The sequence below is a fragment of the Musa acuminata genome, chromosome BXJ1-1 (assembly GCF_036884655.1).
Source record: "Musa acuminata AAA Group cultivar baxijiao chromosome BXJ1-1, Cavendish_Baxijiao_AAA, whole genome shotgun sequence".
NCBI lineage: Eukaryota > Viridiplantae > Streptophyta > Magnoliopsida > Zingiberales > Musaceae > Musa > Musa acuminata.
Genome location: NC_088327.1, coordinates 27,130,332 through 27,150,433, shown reverse-complemented (window position 1 = coordinate 27,150,433; position 20,102 = coordinate 27,130,332). Strand labels below are relative to the sequence as shown.

General features: G+C 50.1%; 26 non-coding genes and 1 pseudogene across 26 annotated transcripts; all 27 read right to left on the bottom strand.

The window, feature by feature from the left end:
• Nucleotides 1-7,501: 7,501 nt before the first annotated feature.
• LOC135592560 (5S ribosomal RNA) lies at nt 7,502-7,616 on the bottom strand (annotated as a pseudogene).
• A 350-nt stretch (nt 7,617-7,966) lies between these two features.
• Nucleotides 7,967-8,085, bottom strand: LOC135591112 (5S ribosomal RNA). Its single transcript, XR_010478435.1, has one exon. It is a non-coding gene; the product is annotated as a 5S ribosomal RNA (ribosomal RNA).
• A 350-nt stretch (nt 8,086-8,435) lies between these two features.
• On the bottom strand, nt 8,436-8,554 carry LOC135589723 (5S ribosomal RNA). The gene has a single exon (XR_010477135.1). It is a non-coding gene; the product is annotated as a 5S ribosomal RNA (ribosomal RNA).
• Nucleotides 8,555-8,904: 350 nt separating this feature from the next.
• LOC135588340 (5S ribosomal RNA) lies at nt 8,905-9,023 on the bottom strand. The gene has a single exon (XR_010476209.1). It is a non-coding gene; the product is annotated as a 5S ribosomal RNA (ribosomal RNA).
• Nucleotides 9,024-9,373: 350 nt separating this feature from the next.
• LOC135588515 (5S ribosomal RNA) lies at nt 9,374-9,492 on the bottom strand. Its single transcript, XR_010476309.1, has one exon. It is a non-coding gene; the product is annotated as a 5S ribosomal RNA (ribosomal RNA).
• A 350-nt stretch (nt 9,493-9,842) lies between these two features.
• LOC135588568 (5S ribosomal RNA) lies at nt 9,843-9,961 on the bottom strand. Its single transcript, XR_010476337.1, has one exon. It is a non-coding gene; the product is annotated as a 5S ribosomal RNA (ribosomal RNA).
• Nucleotides 9,962-10,311: 350 nt separating this feature from the next.
• Nucleotides 10,312-10,430, bottom strand: LOC135588338 (5S ribosomal RNA). The gene has a single exon (XR_010476208.1). It is a non-coding gene; the product is annotated as a 5S ribosomal RNA (ribosomal RNA).
• A 350-nt stretch (nt 10,431-10,780) lies between these two features.
• LOC135591101 (5S ribosomal RNA) lies at nt 10,781-10,899 on the bottom strand. The gene has a single exon (XR_010478433.1). It is a non-coding gene; the product is annotated as a 5S ribosomal RNA (ribosomal RNA).
• A 350-nt stretch (nt 10,900-11,249) lies between these two features.
• On the bottom strand, nt 11,250-11,368 carry LOC135589701 (5S ribosomal RNA). The gene has a single exon (XR_010477113.1). It is a non-coding gene; the product is annotated as a 5S ribosomal RNA (ribosomal RNA).
• A 350-nt stretch (nt 11,369-11,718) lies between these two features.
• Nucleotides 11,719-11,837, bottom strand: LOC135588565 (5S ribosomal RNA). Its single transcript, XR_010476336.1, has one exon. It is a non-coding gene; the product is annotated as a 5S ribosomal RNA (ribosomal RNA).
• A 350-nt stretch (nt 11,838-12,187) lies between these two features.
• LOC135588335 (5S ribosomal RNA) lies at nt 12,188-12,306 on the bottom strand. The gene has a single exon (XR_010476207.1). It is a non-coding gene; the product is annotated as a 5S ribosomal RNA (ribosomal RNA).
• Nucleotides 12,307-12,656: 350 nt separating this feature from the next.
• Nucleotides 12,657-12,774, bottom strand: LOC135592486 (5S ribosomal RNA). Its single transcript, XR_010479084.1, has one exon. It is a non-coding gene; the product is annotated as a 5S ribosomal RNA (ribosomal RNA).
• A 350-nt stretch (nt 12,775-13,124) lies between these two features.
• On the bottom strand, nt 13,125-13,243 carry LOC135588328 (5S ribosomal RNA). The gene has a single exon (XR_010476203.1). It is a non-coding gene; the product is annotated as a 5S ribosomal RNA (ribosomal RNA).
• Nucleotides 13,244-13,593: 350 nt separating this feature from the next.
• On the bottom strand, nt 13,594-13,712 carry LOC135591090 (5S ribosomal RNA). Its single transcript, XR_010478431.1, has one exon. It is a non-coding gene; the product is annotated as a 5S ribosomal RNA (ribosomal RNA).
• A 350-nt stretch (nt 13,713-14,062) lies between these two features.
• Nucleotides 14,063-14,181, bottom strand: LOC135589690 (5S ribosomal RNA). Its single transcript, XR_010477102.1, has one exon. It is a non-coding gene; the product is annotated as a 5S ribosomal RNA (ribosomal RNA).
• Nucleotides 14,182-14,531: 350 nt separating this feature from the next.
• On the bottom strand, nt 14,532-14,650 carry LOC135588324 (5S ribosomal RNA). Its single transcript, XR_010476199.1, has one exon. It is a non-coding gene; the product is annotated as a 5S ribosomal RNA (ribosomal RNA).
• Nucleotides 14,651-15,000: 350 nt separating this feature from the next.
• Nucleotides 15,001-15,119, bottom strand: LOC135588563 (5S ribosomal RNA). The gene has a single exon (XR_010476333.1). It is a non-coding gene; the product is annotated as a 5S ribosomal RNA (ribosomal RNA).
• Nucleotides 15,120-15,469: 350 nt separating this feature from the next.
• Nucleotides 15,470-15,588, bottom strand: LOC135588317 (5S ribosomal RNA). Its single transcript, XR_010476197.1, has one exon. It is a non-coding gene; the product is annotated as a 5S ribosomal RNA (ribosomal RNA).
• A 350-nt stretch (nt 15,589-15,938) lies between these two features.
• LOC135590064 (5S ribosomal RNA) lies at nt 15,939-16,057 on the bottom strand. Its single transcript, XR_010477476.1, has one exon. It is a non-coding gene; the product is annotated as a 5S ribosomal RNA (ribosomal RNA).
• A 350-nt stretch (nt 16,058-16,407) lies between these two features.
• On the bottom strand, nt 16,408-16,526 carry LOC135588316 (5S ribosomal RNA). Its single transcript, XR_010476196.1, has one exon. It is a non-coding gene; the product is annotated as a 5S ribosomal RNA (ribosomal RNA).
• A 350-nt stretch (nt 16,527-16,876) lies between these two features.
• Nucleotides 16,877-16,995, bottom strand: LOC135588309 (5S ribosomal RNA). The gene has a single exon (XR_010476190.1). It is a non-coding gene; the product is annotated as a 5S ribosomal RNA (ribosomal RNA).
• Nucleotides 16,996-17,345: 350 nt separating this feature from the next.
• Nucleotides 17,346-17,464, bottom strand: LOC135591079 (5S ribosomal RNA). Its single transcript, XR_010478429.1, has one exon. It is a non-coding gene; the product is annotated as a 5S ribosomal RNA (ribosomal RNA).
• Nucleotides 17,465-17,814: 350 nt separating this feature from the next.
• LOC135589679 (5S ribosomal RNA) lies at nt 17,815-17,933 on the bottom strand. Its single transcript, XR_010477091.1, has one exon. It is a non-coding gene; the product is annotated as a 5S ribosomal RNA (ribosomal RNA).
• A 350-nt stretch (nt 17,934-18,283) lies between these two features.
• On the bottom strand, nt 18,284-18,402 carry LOC135588307 (5S ribosomal RNA). The gene has a single exon (XR_010476188.1). It is a non-coding gene; the product is annotated as a 5S ribosomal RNA (ribosomal RNA).
• A 350-nt stretch (nt 18,403-18,752) lies between these two features.
• LOC135588306 (5S ribosomal RNA) lies at nt 18,753-18,871 on the bottom strand. The gene has a single exon (XR_010476187.1). It is a non-coding gene; the product is annotated as a 5S ribosomal RNA (ribosomal RNA).
• A 350-nt stretch (nt 18,872-19,221) lies between these two features.
• Nucleotides 19,222-19,340, bottom strand: LOC135588558 (5S ribosomal RNA). Its single transcript, XR_010476332.1, has one exon. It is a non-coding gene; the product is annotated as a 5S ribosomal RNA (ribosomal RNA).
• Nucleotides 19,341-19,690: 350 nt separating this feature from the next.
• LOC135588301 (5S ribosomal RNA) lies at nt 19,691-19,809 on the bottom strand. Its single transcript, XR_010476185.1, has one exon. It is a non-coding gene; the product is annotated as a 5S ribosomal RNA (ribosomal RNA).
• Between the last annotated feature and the right edge of the window lie 293 nt (nt 19,810-20,102).

Genomic DNA, 20,102 nt, shown 5'->3' with positions numbered 1-20,102 from the left:
CCCACGAGCTGCCTCCTCTGCTTCCTTAACAACGAAGGCAGAGAAGCTTAAGCGGTGGAATTTGTCATTTGGTGCATTTTGCAGTTTAGTCCTTGTTTTTATCATATTCACGATTAGGTCCTTAGGGTTTACATATAGGTCCTCAGATTCTTTCTTTTTTTTTTTTTTTTTTTTTTTTAACAGATCTCCCAAATCTTAAAAATAAGTTACCTCTAATTCATACTCTATTTCTTTTGTCAATTAAAATAGATGCTTACATTATCACCAAAAATTATACGAACACTCGGAAATGAGGGGTGTTACACTCTCCCCCCCTTAAAAGAAAAATTTAGTCCTCTAAATTTATCGTACCTCTATTCGATGAAAAGACGAGGATACACCTTTTTCATTTCCTCTTCTAGCTCCCAAGTTGTCTCTTCTCCAGAATGATGTCTCCAATTTACTTGAACTAGTGGGACGACCCGATTCCTTAGGACTTTTTCTTTCTTATCAATAATCTGAATAGGCTCTTCCACATAGGATAGATCTTTATCGAACTCCACCAGCTCATACTTAATGATGTGAGAAGGGTCATACATATACTTTCTAATCATCGAGACATGAAATATATCATGGACATGGCTCAATGCTGGTGGTAAGGCAATCCTGTAAGCGACAGAACCAACCCTCTCAAGAACCTCAAAAGGTCCAATAAATCTTGGGCTTAACTTTCCTTTCTTCCCAAACCTTATAATGCCTTTGGAAGGGGAGACTTTTAAGAATACAAAATCTCCGATTTCAAACTCAATATCTCGTCTCCTATTATCGGCATAACTCTTTTGACGACTCTGAGCAGCTTTTAACCTTTTCCTTAAAACTTGAATTTTCTCGGTAGTTTCTTGTACCTTGTCCGGTGCTAACAACTTTCTGTCCCCAACTTCCTCCCAACATATAGGTGTTATGCACTTTCGCCCATATAAAGCTTCATACGGAGCCATCTGAATACTTGAATGATAACTATTGTTATACGTGAACTCGACAAGTGAAATATCCTTATCCCATTCACCTTTCCAATCCATAACATAGGCTCTAAGCAAATCCTCAAGTGTTTGAATTGTTCTTTCTGACTGACCATCAGTCTGAGGATGATATGCAGTACTAAACTTAACTTTAGTGCCCATAGATTCCTGTAACCTTCTCCAGAATCTAGAGAGAAATCTGGAGTCTCTATCAGAGATGATCTCCTTTGGAATACCATGAAGTCTGACTATTTCATTAACATATAAATCTGCAAGTCTATCAAGCGAATAAGTCATATTAATCGGAAGGAAATGTGCAGATTTTGTTAACCTATCAATGATAACCCAAATAGCATCATGCTTCCTCGAGGTTCTGGGTAGTCCTGAAACAAAATCCATAGTAATACATTCCCATTTCCATTCCGGTATAACTAAAGGTTGCAGCAACCCTCCAGGTCTTTGGTGTTCTACTTTGATTTGCTGACACGTCAAACATTTTGAAACATACATTGCAATTTCCTTCTTCATGCCTTCCCACCAATAATAACTTTGAAGATCTCTATACATCTTAGTGCTCCCAGGGTGTAGGGCGTACTTTGAAGTATGACTTTCATTTAGGATTTGATTCTTGATATCTAGTTCATTTGGTACACATACTCTCTCCCCAAATCTCAATAGGCCATCCTTTGAAACTTGAAATTGTGGCTTCAATTCCTTTTCTACTTCACTCCTCAAGTAGATTAAGTGTGGATCTCGTAATTGTCCCTCCTTAATTTGTTGCATAAGATCAGACTGCATTTGAATGGAGGCCATCAAAATCATCGAGTCTTGCTCTTTCCTCAAAGCTTTCAAATCAAAATTTTCTTCTATTAGCTTCCATTGCTTCACGACCAGACTAGCCATAAAACTTGTAGATTTTCTACTAAGTGCATCAGCTACAACATTGGCCTTGCCCGGGTGATAACGGATGGCACAATCATAATCCTTCAGAAGTTCTATCCATCTTCGCTGCCTCATGTTCAACTCCTTCTGAGTGAAAATGTATTTTAAACTCTTGTGATCAGTGAAGATTTCAAACTGTCGACCATACAAATAATGTCTCCAAATCTTTAGAGCAAAAATGATTGCTGCTAATTCCAAATCATGAGTTGGATAATTCAATTCATAACCTTTAAGTTGCCTAGAAGCATAAGCAATTACTCTCCCTTCCTGCATCAAAACACATCCTAGCCCCTTTCTTGAAGCATCAGTATAAACTACAAATCCCTCACTACCACTTGGAATAGTGAGAATAGGGGCACTAGTCAATCTTCTTTTTAACTCTTGAAAGCTTTGCTCACAATCATCGCCCCATACAAATTTCATATTCTTCTTAGTGAGTTTGGTGAGAGGTTGAGCAATTCGAGAAAATCCCTCCACAAATCTCCTGTAATAACCTGCCATGCCCAAGAAACTTCTAACCTCTGTTACATTTGTTGGTACTTCCCATTCAACTACAGCTTCTATTTTCCTTGGATCAACAGATATACCCTTCCCTGAAATCACATGACCTAAGAAAGCAACTTCATTCAACCAAAATTCACATTTGCTGAACTTCGCATACAACTTCTTTTCTCTCAGTATGGACAACACATCTCTCAAGTGTTCCTCATGCTCCTGGTTACTCTTTGAATACACCAATATGTCATCAATAAATACAATTACACAGATATCCAAGAGCGGTTGAAATATCCTATTCATTAGTTCCATAAAAGCTGCAGGGGCATTTGTCAAACCAAACGGCATCACCAAGAATTCATAATGACCATATCGAGTTCTGAAAGCTGTTTTTGAAATATCCTCCTCCTTGATCTTTAACTGATAGTAACCTGACCTCAGGTCAATCTTAGAGAATACTTGTGCACCCTGCAGTTGATCAAACAAATCATCAATTCTAGGTATGGGGTATTTGTTTTTGATGGTCACCTGATTCAACTGTCTATAATCAATACAAAGCCTCAATGTTCCATCCTTCTTCTTCACTAATAGTACCGGAGCACCCCATGGGGACACACTGGGTCGTATGAAACCCTTATCTAATAATTCTTGTATTTGCTTCTTTAATTCTTCAAGCTCAAGTGGTGCCATTCTGTAGGGAGGCTTAGATATTGGGGCGGTACTGGGGACTAGATCAATAGCAAATTCACCCTCTCTATCTAGAGGTAAACCAGGCAAGTCGTCTGGAAATACATCAGGGAATTCTTTGACCACTGAAATTTCATCAAGGTGGGTTTCCTGATTTGAATGCTCCTTTACACACACCACATAACAAAAACAACCTTTCTGCATAAGATGATAAGCTTGAAGTGCGGATATTAAGCAAGGAGGCAAATCATGCTTAATGCCCTCAAAGAAAAATATAGGCTGATCTGGTATGCAGAAAGTAATTATTTTTTTGTAACAATCAATACTAGCGTGATGAGAAGATAACCAATCCATGCCGAGTATAATATCAAAGCCCTGGATCTCTAGGAGAATCAAATCAGCAAGGAATTCGTGGTCTCCAATAGAGATCAAACAAGATGGGTAGACCAAGTTTGTTGCCAATGAATCTCCAACAGCAGTTGTTACATATAACATATAATCCAGGGATTTAGGTGGAATATCCAAGTGACAAGCAAAGTATTTTGAAACAAACGATAAGTTGGAGCCGGGATCAAACAAAACTTTTGCATTTCTTTTAGAAACATGAAGAATACCTTCCACCACTGATTTAGAAGCTCTAGAATCTTGTTCAGTGATAGCGTATACTCTAGCATGGGCTGAGGGTCTAGGAGACAGTGGCTCTCTTTTCCTGTTCAGTGGGCAATCTTTTATTTGATGACCTAGCTTTCCACAATTAAAACATGCTCCAGTCACCCGAAAACACCGACTTGTCTCATGATTTAATCCGCATTTTTCACATAACTGAGTCCTCCCCCATGGTTTCCTTTTCTCAAATCCAGATGTCTTAAACCTCTTGTTACTATCTTCGTATTCATTTTCTCTCCTGCTTTTGCTAGTAAATTTGTTCCTTTGGTTCTTGCCAATGATTTCTTGAATTTCCTCCATGTCTCTTTCAATTTTCAAAGCTCTTTCTACCGTATCAGCATATGTTTGTAATTTTAAAGCTGACATTCGGCTTCTTATTGCCGGCCGTAATCCCCTTTCAAACCTTCTTGCCTTTCTAGATTCATCATCAGTCATATGTGTGGCAAACCTGGAGAGCTCAGTAAATTTAGATTCATACTTTGTAACCGTCATGCTTCCCTGGATAAGATTCAAGAACTCCAATTCTTTTTGCTCTCTCATGCAATCTGGAAAATATTTGTCGTAAAACTTTTCTTGGAATAACTTCCATGTCATTGGCTCATGTTTGATTTCAGACATCCTCTTAATCATTCTCCACCAGTGTTCAGCTTCTCCTTCCAGCATAAAGGTGGCAAGAAAAACCTTTCGTTCATCAGAGTAACTTAAGGCATCAAATATTTTCTCTATCTGCATCATCCATCGTTCCGCCACCATTGGATCAGACTCACCACTGAAACTGGGAGGACTAAGCTTCTTAAACTGTCCAATTCCCAACCCCGTCTGGTTTGATGTCTCTGTCCCATCACTATTTCCTTGTTGGACAGGTTGTTGTTGTTGTTGCATCACTTGTGCCATAGTCTCCAAAGTCCGCATAATACCACTCAATTGATCAGCAGTAGATGCAACAGGAGAACCAGATGATCTCGTCATCCTCGCTTCCTAAAACATCAAAAGAACATTTTCTTTGATCAATCTCTAATGACAGTCAATAAACCTCAAATAAAGATAATATTCTTAGTGATTCTCAAATCAGGCTCTGATACCACCTCTGTCACACCCCTAAAAATATCCATGATATTTAAAATTTTTTTTTTGTCTCAACTAACCCAGGATCCAAACACACGTTTGAGGTCACTAAGAAAACATTCAGATCAAATTTCACCTCTATAATCTATCAATTCATAACCCTGTGCAATTCATAAACATAGCATACATCACTCGATAATTCATGCAATCTGAACTCAACTCACCAAATAAAAATCACAATATAAATCCACAAGTGGGGAAATCTATGCAGTCACCAGAATCATCGATTTACCATAAGTTCATATCATTACACAAATTTAATTTAACATTCCAAAATCCTATACACAAGGGATCCTTTATCTTACACAAAATCCACAGGTCCAGATTCATCGTCACATTTCATAATATGCAGAGTAACTTATACACAACTACATATATGCTAACAAAAGTTCTGCCCAACGTCTTCTAAACTCTCCACTGTCTCAGCCCATTCTTAACATTTAAGCAAGCGATACGCTATCCTGAAAAATTTATCAACAAATGGGGTGAGCATAAAGAGCTCAGCAAGTGACTAACATATCCATATCAAAATAGTACAATTTCCAAAGAGATGCAGTTTTCAAACACAAAGCAGAATATACGATTTCGTATACTTAATATCATTAGGAGCAGAAATCATAGTTGTCCTTTTTAATCATACATATTTGGTTCCTGACAGATGGGGCATAGAGTAATTGGAGCATATCAGAAACAAAGGAAACATATCGGAGCTTATCAATGGCATTTAAAATGTTCCAAATCACATCAACGACATATGGAACATTACGAAGCAAAATCAACAGTGAATGAAGCATTTCAGAGCATATCAAACTCATATGTCGTACAGAAGCTCAAACGTCGTCCTTGACGTTGCAATCATATCATAACTATCCAGAGCACGAACAGAAATAACTCACAAAAACTCTGGATGTCATATCAAACATATAGAGGGTGTAGTGGGATCTCAGTCAGAATGTGATTCATCCATTTCTGAATGACCACCTGACAAAAGTCTCCCACGTCTGGGAGCTCCATCCACCCACGTCTAGGTGAAGTCAAAGGGGCCGGCAGAGCATCGCAGGCTCTAAGCAATATCCCACAAAGCGGGACCCCACAAAGCGGGCAAATAAGCGCATACCAGAATATCCCTCAAAGCGGGACCCCACAAAGCGGGCAAATCAGCGCATACCCTTTACCATTTCTGGCAAAGGTCCAGACAATCCCACACACCAGAGTACAAGAAGGCAGTTTCAACAAAAAGTAGCATATAACGGAAGCACACGCGGAACAACCAAACGTACATGTGCCTTTTCAAAAGCAGTGTGATGCAAGGAACAAATCTCTCACAAAAGTATTCATTTTAGGAAAGAAATGAAAGCAAGAGTGTACAGGGATTCCAAGCAATTATAATCAGCTCAATTGCAATAAGAAGATTAGGCGAACTCAAGTATCCAAAGGAAATGGAACAGAATATGCGAAATCGACCAAAGCTCGATTTCGGACAGAATTCCAGTGGCACATCAAACAAATATTTCAGAATAACAATTATGCTCCAATACCCATAAGAAGGCTATGGTCGAATCATATATCAATCTATATTCGGATGGAACAGATTTCATATGAAACAGGGCTCCCAACACAGAGTTACCTCTGATTTGGTAACACAAGGTCAAAATCACAATCACTGTTTTACAGAATTTATAGGGTCGGATTCAACAGACGGTAGGGTGGGCAATTGAACTCCAAAATTTTCAAACTGTATGTCCAAAGAAATATTTTCAAATCTAGTTTCAAATAAAATCAGTTTGGTACAAATCAGAATTCTCAACAGGGAGTTATAGATAACTTAGTATCGATAGGTCAGAAATCTTGAAGTCTGTTTTACAGCATCTATAGTCTCATTTGAAAGAAAAGTTTGGGTAAGTATTCGGTGTCCAAATTCTACAAAATCGGTGTCAAAAGAAAGACATAAGAGTCTAATTACAAACAAAATAGTTCCTGCCTGAATTCACATTTTGTGCTAAAACTTATAGCCGAAACAGTGTATAGGGGTCAATATACCGAAAATATTTCAGAATCCATGGTTTTAAGTCCAAAGAGAGACATATCAGTTTCTAAATAGAAATCTTCCAATTTATTTTGAATCAACATAAAAACAGAGTCTAATACTTCTGTAGGATGGGGTTAGAACACTTGCCTTTGGAAATTTTGACCCGAAATGACAAGATTAAAGCAAGAACCCTAAAAGCCCCAATTTTCTTCCTCTTCTTCTTCTTCTTCTTCTTCTTCTTCTTTCTTTCTTTCTTTCTTTCCCTGATCACCCACGAGCTGCCTCCTCTGCTTCCTTAACAACGAAGGCAGAGAAGCTTAAGCGGTGGAATTTGTCATTTGGTGCATTTTGCAGTTTAGTCCTTGTTTTTATCATATTCACGATTAGGTCCTTAGGGTTTACATATAGGTCCTCAGATTCTTTCTTTTTTTTTTTTTTTTTTTTTTAACAGATCTCCCAAATCTTAAAAATAAGTTACCTCTAATTCATACTCTATTTCTTTTGTCAATTAAAATAGATGCTTACATTATCACCAAAAATTATACGAACACTCGGAAATGAGGGGTGTTACACTTCCCGGGGGGTCACCCATCCTAGTACTACTCTCGCCCAAGCACGCTTAACTTCGGAGTTCTAATAGGATCCGGTGGTTTAGTGCTGGTATGATCGCACCGGTTTCGGGTGCTTCGTCCCTCGCCTATGTGCACGTCGCGGCCGGCGCATCAACGTCCGGAGCCTCTTGCCCGTCACGAAACTGCCGGCGCTTTCTCGAACGATCACGAAATCCCTATTGGAATCTCTCTCCGAGCCCTAGCCCAACGACCGCGTATCGGTCACGGCAAGCTCGCGCCGAAACCATCGGCACTTTCTCGAACGATCTCTGAATCACTATTGCGACCCCAATCCGGAAAGCTCTTTCCGAGCCCCACGACACTGACTGCGTAGCGCTCATGGCAAATTCCGTGCCCGAAAACAATCGTCTCGGAGGTCTACGGGAGATGTTTCGTATCTCGGGACGCAAAAAGAAGTGCAACACGAGGACTTCCCGGGGGGTCACCCATCCTAGTACTACTCTCGCCCAAGCACGCATAACTTCGGAGTTCTGAAGGGATCCGGTGGTTTAGTGCTGGTGTGATCGCACCGGTTTCGGGTGCTTCGTCCCTCGCCTATGTGAATGTCGCGGCCGGCGCATGAACGTCCGGAGCCTCTTGCCCGTCACGAAACCGCCGGCGCTTTCTCGAACGATCACGAAATCCCTATTGGAATCTCTCTCCGAGCCCTAGCCCAACGACCGCGTATCGGTTACGGCAAGCTCGCGCCGAAACCATCGGCACTTTCTCGAACGATCTCTGAATCGCTATTGCGACCCCAATCCGGAAAGCTCTTTCCGAGCCCCACGACACTGACTGCGTAGCGGTCACGGCAAATTCCGTGCCCGAAAACAATCGTCTCGGAGGTCTACGGGAGATGTTTCGTATCTCGGGACGCAAAAAGAAGTGCAACACGAGGACTTCCCGGGAGGTCACCCATCCTAGTACTACTCTCGCCCAAGCACGCTTAACTTCGGAGTTCTGAAGGGATCCGGTGGTTTAGTGCTTGTATGATCGCACCGGTTTCGGGAGCTTCGTCCCTCGCCTATGTGCACGTCGCTGCCGGCGCATCAACGTCCGGAGCCTCTTGCCCGTCACGAAACCGCCGGCGCTTTCTCGAACGATCACGAAATCCCTATTGGAAGCTCTCTCCGAGCCCTAGCCCAACGACCGCGTATCGGTCACGGCAAGCTCGCGCCGAAACCATCGGCACTTTCTCGAACGATCTCGGAATCGCTATTGCGACCCCAATCCGGAAAGCTCTTTACGAGCCCCACGACACTGACTGCGTAGCGGTCATGGCAAATTCCGTGCCCGAAAACAATCGTCTCGGATGTCTACGGGAGATGTTTCGTATCTCGGGACGCAGAAAGAAGTGCAACACGAGGACTTCCCGGGGGGTCACCCATCCTAGTACTACTCTCGCCCAAGCACGCTTAACTTCGGAGTTCTAATAGGATCCGGTGGTTTAGTGCTGGTATGATCGCACCGGTTTCGGGTGCTTCGTCCCTCGCCTATGTGCACGTCGCGGCCGGCGCATCAACGTCCGGAGCCTCTTGCCCGTCACGAAACCTCCGGCGCTTTCTCGAACGATCACGAAATCCCTATTGGAAGCTCTCTCCGAGCCCTAGCCCAACGACCGCGTATCGGTCACGGCAAGCTCGCGCCGAAACCATCGGCACTTTCTCGAACGTTCTCGAAATCGCTATTGCGACCCCAATCCGGAAAGATCTTTCCGAGCCCCACGATACTGACTGCGTAGCGGTCATAGCAAATTCCGTGCCCGAAAACAATCGTCTCGGAGGTCTACGGGAGATGTTTCGTATCTCGGGACGCAAAAAGAAGTGCAACACGAGGACTTCCCGGGGGGTCACCCATCCTAGTACTACTCTCGCCCTAGCACGCTTAACTTCGGAGTTCTAATAGGATCCGGTGGTTTAGTGCTGGTATGATCGCACCGGTTTCGGGTGCTTCGTCACTCGCCTATGTGCACGTCGCGGCCGGCGCATCAACGTCCGGAGCCTCTTGCCCGTCACGAAACCGCCGGCGCTTTCTCGAACGATCACGAAATCCCTATTGGAATCTCTCTCCGAGCCCTAGCCCAACGACCGCGTATCGGTCACGGCAAGCTCGCGCCGAAACCATCGGCACTTTCTCGAACGATCACTGAATCGCTATTGCGACCCCAATCCGGAAAGCTCTTTCCGAGCCCCACGACACTGACTGCGTAGCGGTCATGGCAAATTCCGTGCCCGAAAACAATCGTCTCGGAGGTCTACGGGAGATGTTTCGTATCTCGGGACGCAAAAAGAAGTGCAACACGAGGACTTCCCGGGGGGTCACCCATCCTAGTACTACTCTCGCCCAAGCACGCTTAACTTCGGAGTTCTGAAGGGATCCGGTGGTTTAGTGCTGGTGTGATCGCACCGGTTTCGGGAGCTTCGTCCCTCGCCTATGTGCACGTCGCGGCCGGCGCATCAACGTCCGGAGCCTCTTGCCCGTCACGAAACCGCCGGCGCTTTCTCGAACGATCACGAAATCCCTATTGGAAGCTCTCTCCGAGCCCTAGCCCAACGACCGCGTATCGGTCACGGCAAGCTCGCGCCGAAACCATCGGCACTTTCTCGAACGATCTCTGAATCACTAATGCGACCCCAATCTGGAAAGCTCTTTCCGAGCCCCACGACACTGACTGCGTAGCGGTCATGGCAAATTCCGTGCCCGAAAACAATCGTCTCGGAGGTCTACGGGAGATGTTTCGTATCTCGGGACGCAAAAAGAAGTGCAACACGAGGACTTCCCGGGGGGTCACCCATCCTAGTACTACTCTCGCCCAAGCACGCTTAACTTCGGAGTTCTAATAGGATCCGGTGGTTTAGTGCTGGTATGATCGCACCGGTTTCGGGTGCTTCGTCCCTCGCCTATGTGCACGTCGCGGCCGGCGCATCAACGTCCGGAGCCTCTTGCCCGTCACGAAACCGCCGGCGCTTTCTCGAACGATCACGAAATCCCTATTGGAATCTCTCTCTGAGTCCTAGCCCAACGACCGCGTATCGGTCACGGCAAGCTCGCGCCGAAACCATCGGCACTTTCTCGAACGATCTCTGAATCACTATTGCGACCCCAATCCGGAAAGCTCTTTCCGAGCCCCACGACACTGACTGCGTAGCGCTCATGGCAAATTCCGTGCCCGAAAACAATCGTCTCGGAGGTCTACGGGAGATGTTTCGTATCTCGGGACGCAAAAAGAAGTGCAACACGAGGACTTCCCGGGGGGTCACCCATCCTAGTACTACTCTCGCCCAAGCACGCATAACTTCGGAGTTCTGAAGGGATCCGGTGGTTTAGTGCTGGTGTGATCGCACCGGTTTCGGGTGCTTCGTCCCTCGCCTATGTGAATGTCGCGGCCGGCGCATGAACGTCCGGAGCCTCTTGCCCGTCACGAAACCGCCGGCGCTTTCTCGAACGATCACGAAATCCCTATTGGAATCTCTCTCCGAGCCCTAGCCCAACGACCGCGTATCGGTTACGGCAAGCTCGCGCCGAAACCATCGGCACTTTCTCGAACGATCTCTGAATCGCTATTGCGACCCCAATCCGGAAAGCTCTTTCCGAGCCCCACGACACTGACTGCGTAGCGGTCACGGCAAATTCCGTGCCCGAAAACAATCGTCTCGGAGGTCTACGGGAGATGTTTCGTATCTCGGGACGCAAAAAGAAGTGCAACACGAGGACTTCCCGGGAGGTCACCCATCCTAGTACTACTCTCGCCCAAGCACGCTTAACTTCGGAGTTCTGAAGGGATCCGGTGGTTTAGTGCTTGTATGATCGCACCGGTTTCGGGAGCTTCGTCCCTCGCCTATGTGCACGTCGCTGCCGGCGCATCAACGTCCGGAGCCTCTTGCCCGTCACGAAACCGCCGGCGCTTTCTCGAACGATCACGAAATCCCTATTGGAATCTCTCTCCGAGCCCTAGCCCAACGACCGCGTATCGGTCACGGCAAGCTCGCGCCGAAACCATCGGCACTTTCTCGAACGATCACTGAATCGCTATTGCGACCCCAATCCGGAAAGCTCTTTCCGAGCCCCACGACACTGACTGCGTAGCGGTCATGGCAAATTCCGTGCCCGAAAACAATCGTCTCGGAGGTCTACGGGAGATGTTTCGTATCTCGGGACGCAAAAAGAAGTGCAACACGAGGACTTCCCGGGGGGTCACCCATCCTAGTACTACTCTCGCCCAAGCACGCTTAACTTCGGAGTTCTGAAGGGATCCGGTGGTTTAGTGCTGGTGTGATCGCACCGGTTTCGGGAGCTTCGTCCCTCGCCTATGTGCACGTCGCGGCCGGCGCATCAACGTCCGGAGCCTCTTGCCCGTCACGAAACCGCCGGCGCTTTCTCGAACGATCACGAAATCCCTATTGGAAGCTCTCTCCGAGCCCTAGCCCAACGACCGCGTATCGGTCACGGCAAGCTCGCGCCGAAACCATCGGCACTTTCTCGAACGATCTCTGAATCACTAATGCGACCCCAATCTGGAAAGCTCTTTCCGAGCCCCACGACACTGACTGCGTAGCGGTCATGGCAAATTCCGTGCCCGAAAACAATCGTCTCGGAGGTCTACGGGAGATGTTTCGTATCTCGGGACGCAAAAAGAAGTGCAACACGAGGACTTCCCGGGGGGTCACCCATCCTAGTACTACTCTCGCCCAAGCACGCTTAACTTCGGAGTTCTAATAGGATCCGGTGGTTTAGTGCTGGTATGATCGCACCGGTTTTGGGTGCTTCGTCCCTCGCCTATGTGCACGTCGCGGCCGGCGCATCAACGTCCGGAGCCTCTTGCCCGTCACGAAACCGCCGGCGCTTTCTCGAACGATCACGAAATCCCTATTGGAATCTTTCTCCGAGCCCTAGCCCAACGACCGCGTATCGGTCACGGCAAGCTCGCGCCGAAACCATCGGCACTTTCTCGAACGTTCTCGAAATCGCTATTGCGACCCCAATCCGGAAAGATCTTTCCGAGCCCCACGATACTGACTGCGTAGCGGTCATGGCAAATTCCGTGCCCGAAAACAATCGTCTCGGAGGTCTACGGGAGATGTTTCGTATCTCGGGACGCAAAAAGAAGTGCAACACGAGGACATCCCGGGGGGTCACCCATCCTAGTACTACTCTCGCCCAAGCACGCTTAACTTCGAGTTCTGAAGGGATCCGGTGGTTTAGTGCTGGTGTGATCGCACCGGTTTCGGGAGCTTCGTCCCTCGCCTATGTGCACGTCGCGGCCGGCGCATCAACGTCCGGAGCCTCTTGCCCGTCACGAAACCGCCGGCGCTTTCTCGAACGATCACGAAATCCCTATTGGAAGCTCTCTCCGAGCCCTAGCCCAACGACCGCGTATCGGTCACGGCAAGCTCGCGCCGAAACCATCGGCACTTTCTCGAACGATCTCTGAATCACTAATGCGACCCCAATCTGGAAAGCTCTTTCCGAGCCCCACGACACTGACTGCGTAGCGGTCATGGCAAATTCCGTGCCCGAAAACAATCGTCTCGGAGGTCTACGGGAGATGTTTCGTATCTCGGGACGCAAAAAGAAGTGCAACACGAGGACTTCCCGGGGGGTCACCCATCCTAGTACTACTCTCGCCCAAGCACGCTTAACTTCGGAGTTCTAATAGGATCCGGTGGTTTAGTGCTGGTATGATCGCACCGGTTTCGGGTGCTTCGTCCCTCGCCTATGTGCACGTCGCGGCCGGCGCATCAACGTCCGGAGCCTCTTGCCCGTCACGAAACCGCCGGCGCTTTCTCGAACGATCACGAAATCCCTATTGGAATCTCTCTCTGAGTCCTAGCCCAACGACCGCGTATCGGTCACGGCAAGCTCGCGCCGAAACCATCGGCACTTTCTCGAACGATCTCTGAATCACTATTGCGACCCCAATCCGGAAAGCTCTTTCCGAGCCCCACGACACTGACTGCGTAGCGCTCATGGCAAATTCCGTGCCCGAAAACAATCGTCTCGGAGGTCTACGGGAGATGTTTCGTATCTCGGGACGCAAAAAGAAGTGCAACACGAGGACTTCCCGGGGGGTCACCCATCCTAGTACTACTCTCGCCCAAGCACGCATAACTTCGGAGTTCTGAAGGGATCCGGTGGTTTAGTGCTGGTGTGATCGCACCGGTTTCGGGTGCTTCGTCCCTCGCCTATGTGAATGTCGCGGCCGGCGCATGAACGTCCGGAGCCTCTTGCCCGTCACGAAACCGCCGGCGCTTTCTCGAACGATCACGAAATCCCTATTGGAATCTCTCTCCGAGCCCTAGCCCAACGACCGCGTATCGGTTACGGCAAGCTCGCGCCGAAACCATCGGCACTTTCTCGAACGATCTCTGAATCGCTATTGCGACCCCAATCCGGAAAGCTCTTTCCGAGCCCCACGACACTGACTGCGTAGCGGTCACGGCAAATTCCGTGCCCGAAAACAATCGTCTCGGAGGTCTACGGGAGATGTTTCGTATCTCGGGACGCAAAAAGAAGTGCAACACGAGGACTTCCCGGGAGGTCACCCATCCTAGTACTACTCTCGCCCAAGCACGCTTAACTTCGGAGTTCTGAAGGGATCCGGTGGTTTAGTGCTTGTATGATCGCACCGGTTTCGGGAGCTTCGTCCCTCGCCTATGTGCACGTCGCTGCCGGCGCATCAACGTCCGGAGCCTCTTGCCCGTCACGAAACCGCCGGCGCTTTCTCGAACGATCACGAAATCCCTATTGGAAGCTCTCTCCGAGCCCTAGCCCAACGACCGCGTATCGGTCACGGCAAGCTCGCGCCGAAACCATCGGCACTTTCTCGAACGATCTCGGAATCGCTATTGCGACCCCAATCCGGAAAGCTCTTTACGAGCCCCACGACACTGACTGCGTAGCGGTCATGGCAAATTCCGTGCCCGAAAACAATCGTCTCGGATGTCTACGGGAGATGTTTCGTATCTCGGGACGCAGAAAGAAGTGCAACACGAGGACTTCCCGGGGGGTCACCCATCCTAGTACTACTCTCGCCCAAGCACGCTTAACTTCGGAGTTCTAATAGGATCCGGTGGTTTAGTGCTGGTATGATCGCACCGGTTTTGGGTGCTTCGTCCCTCGCCTATGTGCACGTCGCGGCCGGCGCATCAACGTCCGGAGCCTCTTGCCCGTCACGAAACCGCCGGCGCTTTCTCGAACGATCACGAAATCCCTATTGGAATCTTTCTCCGAGCCCTAGCCCAACGACCGCGTATCGGTCACGGCAAGCTCGCGCCGAAACCATCGGCACTTTCTCGAACGTTCTCGAAATCGCTATTGCGACCCCAATCCGGAAAGATCTTTCCGAGCCCCACGATACTGACTGCGTAGCGGTCATGGCAAATTCCGTGCCCGAAAACAATCGTCTCGGAGGTCTACGGGAGATGTTTCGTATCTCGGGACGCAAAAAGAAGTGCAACACGAGGACTTCCCGGGGGGTCACCCATCCTAGTACTACTCTCGCCCAAGCACGCTTAACTTCGGAGTTCTGAAGGGATCCGGTGGTTTAGTGCTGGTGTGATCGCACCGGTTTCGGGAGCTTCGTCCCTCGCCTATGTGCACGTCGCGGCCGGCGCATCAACGTCCGGAGCCTCTTGCCCGTCACGAAACCGCCGGCGCTTTCTCGAACGATCACGAAATCCCTATTGGAAGCTCTCTCCGAGCCCTAGCCCAACGACCGCGTATCGGTCACGGCAAGCTCGCGCCGAAACCATCGGCACTTTCTCGAACGATCTCTGAATCACTAATGCGACCCCAATCTGGAAAGCTCTTTCCGAGCCCCACGACACTGACTGCGTAGCGGTCATGGCAAATTCCGTGCCCGAAAACAATCGTCTCGGAGGTCTACGGGAGATGTTTCGTATCTCGGGACGCAAAAAGAAGTGCAACACGAGGACTTCCCGGGGGGTCACCCATCCTAGTACTACTCTCGCCCAAGCACGCTTAACTTCGGAGTTCTAATAGGATCCGGTGGTTTAGTGCTGGTATGATCGCACCGGTTTCGGGTGCTTCGTCCCTCGCCTATGTGCACGTCGCGGCCGGCGCATCAACGTCCGGAGCCTCTTGCCCGTCACGAAACCGCCGGCGCTTTCTCGAACGATCACGAAATCCCTATTGGAATCTCTCTCTGAGTCCTAGCCCAACGACCGCGTATCGGTCACGGCAAGCTCGCGCCGAAACCATCGGCACTTTCTCGAACGATCACTGAATCGCTATTGCGACCCCAATCCGGAAAGCTCTTTCCGAGCCCCACGACACTGACTGCGTAGCGGTCATGGCAAATTCCGTGCCCGAAAACAATCGTCTCGGAGGTCTACGGGAGATGTTTCGTATCTCGGGACGCAAAAAGAAGTGCAACACGAGGACTTCCCGGGGGGTCACCCATCCTAGTACTACTCTCGCCCAAGCACGCTTAACTTCGGAGTTCTGAAGGGATCCGGTGGTTTAGTGCTTGTATGATCGCACCGGTTTCGGGAGCTTCGTCCCTCGCCTATGTGCACGTCGCTGCCGGCGCATCAACGTCCGGAGCCTCTTGCCCGTCACGAAACCGCCGGCGCTTTCTCGAACGATCACGAAATCCCTATTGGAAGCTCTCTCCGAGCCCTAGCCCAACGACCGCGTATCGGTCACGGCAAGCTCGCGCCGAAACCATCGGCACTTTCTCGAACGATCTCGGAATCGCTATTGCGACCCCAATCCGGAAAGCTCTTTACGAGCCCCACGACACTGACTGCGTAGCGGTCATGGCAAATTCCGTGCCCGAAAACAATCGTCTCGGATGTCTACGGGAGATGTTTCGTATCTCGGGACGCAGAAAGAAGTGCAACACGAGGACTTCCCGGGGGGTCACCCATCCTAGTACTACTCTCGCCCAAGCACGCTTAACTTCGGAGTTCTAATAGGATCCGGTGGTTTAGTGCTGGTATGATCGCACCGGTTTCGGGTGCTTCGTCCCTCGCCTATGTGCACGTCGCGGCCGGCGCATCAACGTCCGGAGCCTCTTGCCCGTCACGAAACCGCCGGCGCTTTCTCGAACGATCACGAAATCCCTATTGGAAGCTCTCTCCGAGCCCTAGCCCAACGACCGCGTATCGGTCACGGCAAGCTCGCGCCGAAACCATCGGCACTTTCTCGAACGATCTCTGAATCACTAATGCGACCCCAATCTGGAAAGCTCTTTCCGAGCCCCACGACACTGACTGCGTAGCGGTCATGGCAAATTCCGTGCCCGAAAACAATCGTCTCGGAGGTCTACGGGAGATGTTTCGTATCTCGGGACGCAAAAAGAAGTGCAACACGAGGACTTCCCGGGGGGTCACCCATCCTAGTACTACTCTCGCCCAAGCACGCTTAACTTCGGAGTTCTAATAGGATCCGGTGGTTTAGTGCTGGTATGATCGCACCGGTTTCGGGTGCTTCGTCCCTCGCCTATGTGCACGTCGCGGCCGGCGCATCAACGTCCGGAGCCTCTTGCCCGTCACGAAACCGCCGGCGCTTTCTCGAACGATCACGAAATCCCTATTGGAATCTCTCTCTGAGTCCTAGCCCAACGACCGCGTATCGGTCACGGCAAGCTCGCGCCGAAACCATCGGCACTTTCTCGAACGATCTCTGAATCACTATTGCGACCCCAATCCGGAAAGCTCTTTCCGAGCCCCACGACACTGACTGCGTAGCGCTCATGGCAAATTCCGTGCCCGAAAACAATCGTCTCGGAGGTCTACGGGAGATGTTTCGTATCTCGGGACGCAAAAAGAAGTGCAACACGAGGACTTCCCGGGGGGTCACCCATCCTAGTACTACTCTCGCCCAAGCACGCATAACTTCGGAGTTCTGAAGGGATCCGGTGGTTTAGTGCTGGTGTGATCGCACCGGTTTCGGGTGCTTCGTCCCTCGCCTATGTGAATGTCGCGGCCGGCGCATGAACGTCCGGAGCCTCTTGCCCGTCACGAAACCGCCGGCGCTTTCTCGAACGATCACGAAATCCCTATTGGAATCTCTCTCCGAGCCCTAGCCCAACGACCGCGTATCGGTTACGGCAAGCTCGCGCCGAAACCATCGGCACTTTCTCGAACGATCTCTGAATCGCTATTGCGACCCCAATCCGGAAAGCTCTTTCCGAGCCCCACGACACTGACTGCGTAGCGGTCACGGCAAATTCCGTGCCCGAAAACAATCGTCTCGGAGGTCTACGGGAGATGTTTCGTATCTCGGGACGCAAAAAGAAGTGCAACACGAGGACTTCCCGGGAGGTCACCCATCCTAGTACTACTCTCGCCCAAGCACGCTTAACTTCGGAGTTCTGAAGGGATCCGGTGGTTTAGTGCTTGTATGATCGCACCGGTTTCGGGAGCTTCGTCCCTCGCCTATGTGCACGTCGCTGCCGGCGCATCAACGTCCGGAGCCTCTTGCCCGTCACGAAACCGCCGGCGCTTTCTCGAACGATCACGAAATCCCTATTGGAAGCTCTCTCCGAGCCCTAGCCCAACGACCGCGTATCGGTCACGGCAAGCTCGCGCCGAAACCATCGGCACTTTCTCGAACGATCTCGGAATCGCTATTGCGACCCCAATCCGGAAAGCTCTTTACGAGCCCCACGACACTGACTGCGTAGCGGTCATGGCAAATTCCGTGCCCGAAAACAATCGTCTCGGATGTCTACGGGAGATGTTTCGTATCTCGGGACGCAGAAAGAAGTGCAACACGAGGACTTCCCGGGGGGTCACCCATCCTAGTACTACTCTCGCCCAAGCACGCTTAACTTCGGAGTTCTAATAGGATCCGGTGGTTTAGTGCTGGTATGATCGCACCGGTTTCGGGTGCTTCGTCCCTCGCCTATGTGCACGTCGCGGCCGGCGCATCAACGTCCGGAGCCTCTTGCCCGTCACGAAACCGCCGGCGCTTTCTCGAACGATCACGAAATCCCTATTGGAAGCTCTCTCCGAGCCCTAGCCCAACGACCGCGTATCGGTCACGGCAAGCTCGCGCCGAAACCATCGGCACTTTCTCGAACGTTCTCGAAATCGCTATTGCGACCCCAATCCGGAAAGATCTTTCCGAGCCCCACGATACTGACTGCGTAGCGGTCATGGCAAATTCCGTGCCCGAAAACAATCGTCTCGGAGGTCTACGGGAGATGTTTCGTATCTCGGGACGCAAAAAGAAGTGCAACACGAGGACTTCCCGGGGGGTCACCCATCCTAGTACTACTCTCGCCCAAGCACGCTTAACTTCGGAGTTCTAATAGGATCCGGTGGTTTAGTGCTGGTATGATCGCACCGGTTTCGGGTGCTTCGTCCCTCGCCTATGTGCACGTCGCGGCCGGCGCATCAACGTCCGGAGCCTCTTGCCCGTCACGAAACCGCCGGCGCTTTCTCGAACGATCACGAAATCCCTATTGGAATCTCTCTCCGAGCCCTAGCCCAACGACCGCGTATCGGTCACGGCAAGCTCGCGCCGAAACCATCGGCACTTTCTCGAACGATCACTGAATCGCTATTGCGACCCCAATCCGGAAAGCTCTTTCCGAGCCCCACGACACTGACTGCGTAGCGGTCATGGCAAATTCCGTGCCCGAAAACAATCGTCTCGGAGGTCTACGGGAGATGTTTCGTATCTCGGGACGCAAAAAGAAGTGCAACACGAGGACTTCCCGGGGGGTCACCCATCCTAGTACTACTCTCGCCCAAGCACGCTTAACTTCGGAGTTCTGAAGGGATCCGGTGGTTTAGTGCTGGTGTGATCGCACCGGTTTCGGGAGCTTCGTCCCTCGCCTATGTGCACGTCGCGGCCGGCGCATCAACGTCCGGAGCCTCTTGCCCGTCACGAAACCGCCGGCGCTTTCTCGAACGATCACGAAATCCCTATTGGAAGCTCTCTCCGAGCCCTAGCCCAACGACCGCGTATCGGTCACGTCAAGCTCGCGCCGAAACCATAGGCACTTTCTCGAACGATCTCTGAATCACTAATGCGACCCCAATCCGGAAAGCTCTTTCCGAGCCCCACGACACTGACTGCGTAGCGGTCATGGCAAATTCCGTGCCCGAAAACAATCGTCTCGGAGGTCTACGGGAGATGTTTCGTATCTCGGGACGCAAAAAGAAGTGCAACACGAGGACTTCCCGGGGGGTCACCCATCCTAGTACTACTCTCGCCCAAGCACGCTTAACTTCGGAGTTCTAATAGGATCCGGTGGTTTAGTGCTGGTATGATCGCACCGGTTTCGGGTGCTTCGTCCCTCGCCTATGTGCACGTCGCGGCCGGCGCATCAACGTCCGGAGCCTCTTGCCCGTCACGAAACCGCCGGCGCTTTCTCGAACGATCACGAAATCCCTATTGGAATCTCTCTCCGAGCCCTAGCCCAACGACCGCGTATCGGTCACGGCAAGCTCGCGCCGAAACCATCGGCACTTTCTCGAACGATCTCTGAATCACTATTGCGACCCCAATCCGGAAAGCTCTTTCCGAGCCCCACGACACTAACTGCGTAGTGCTCATGGCAAATTCCGTGCC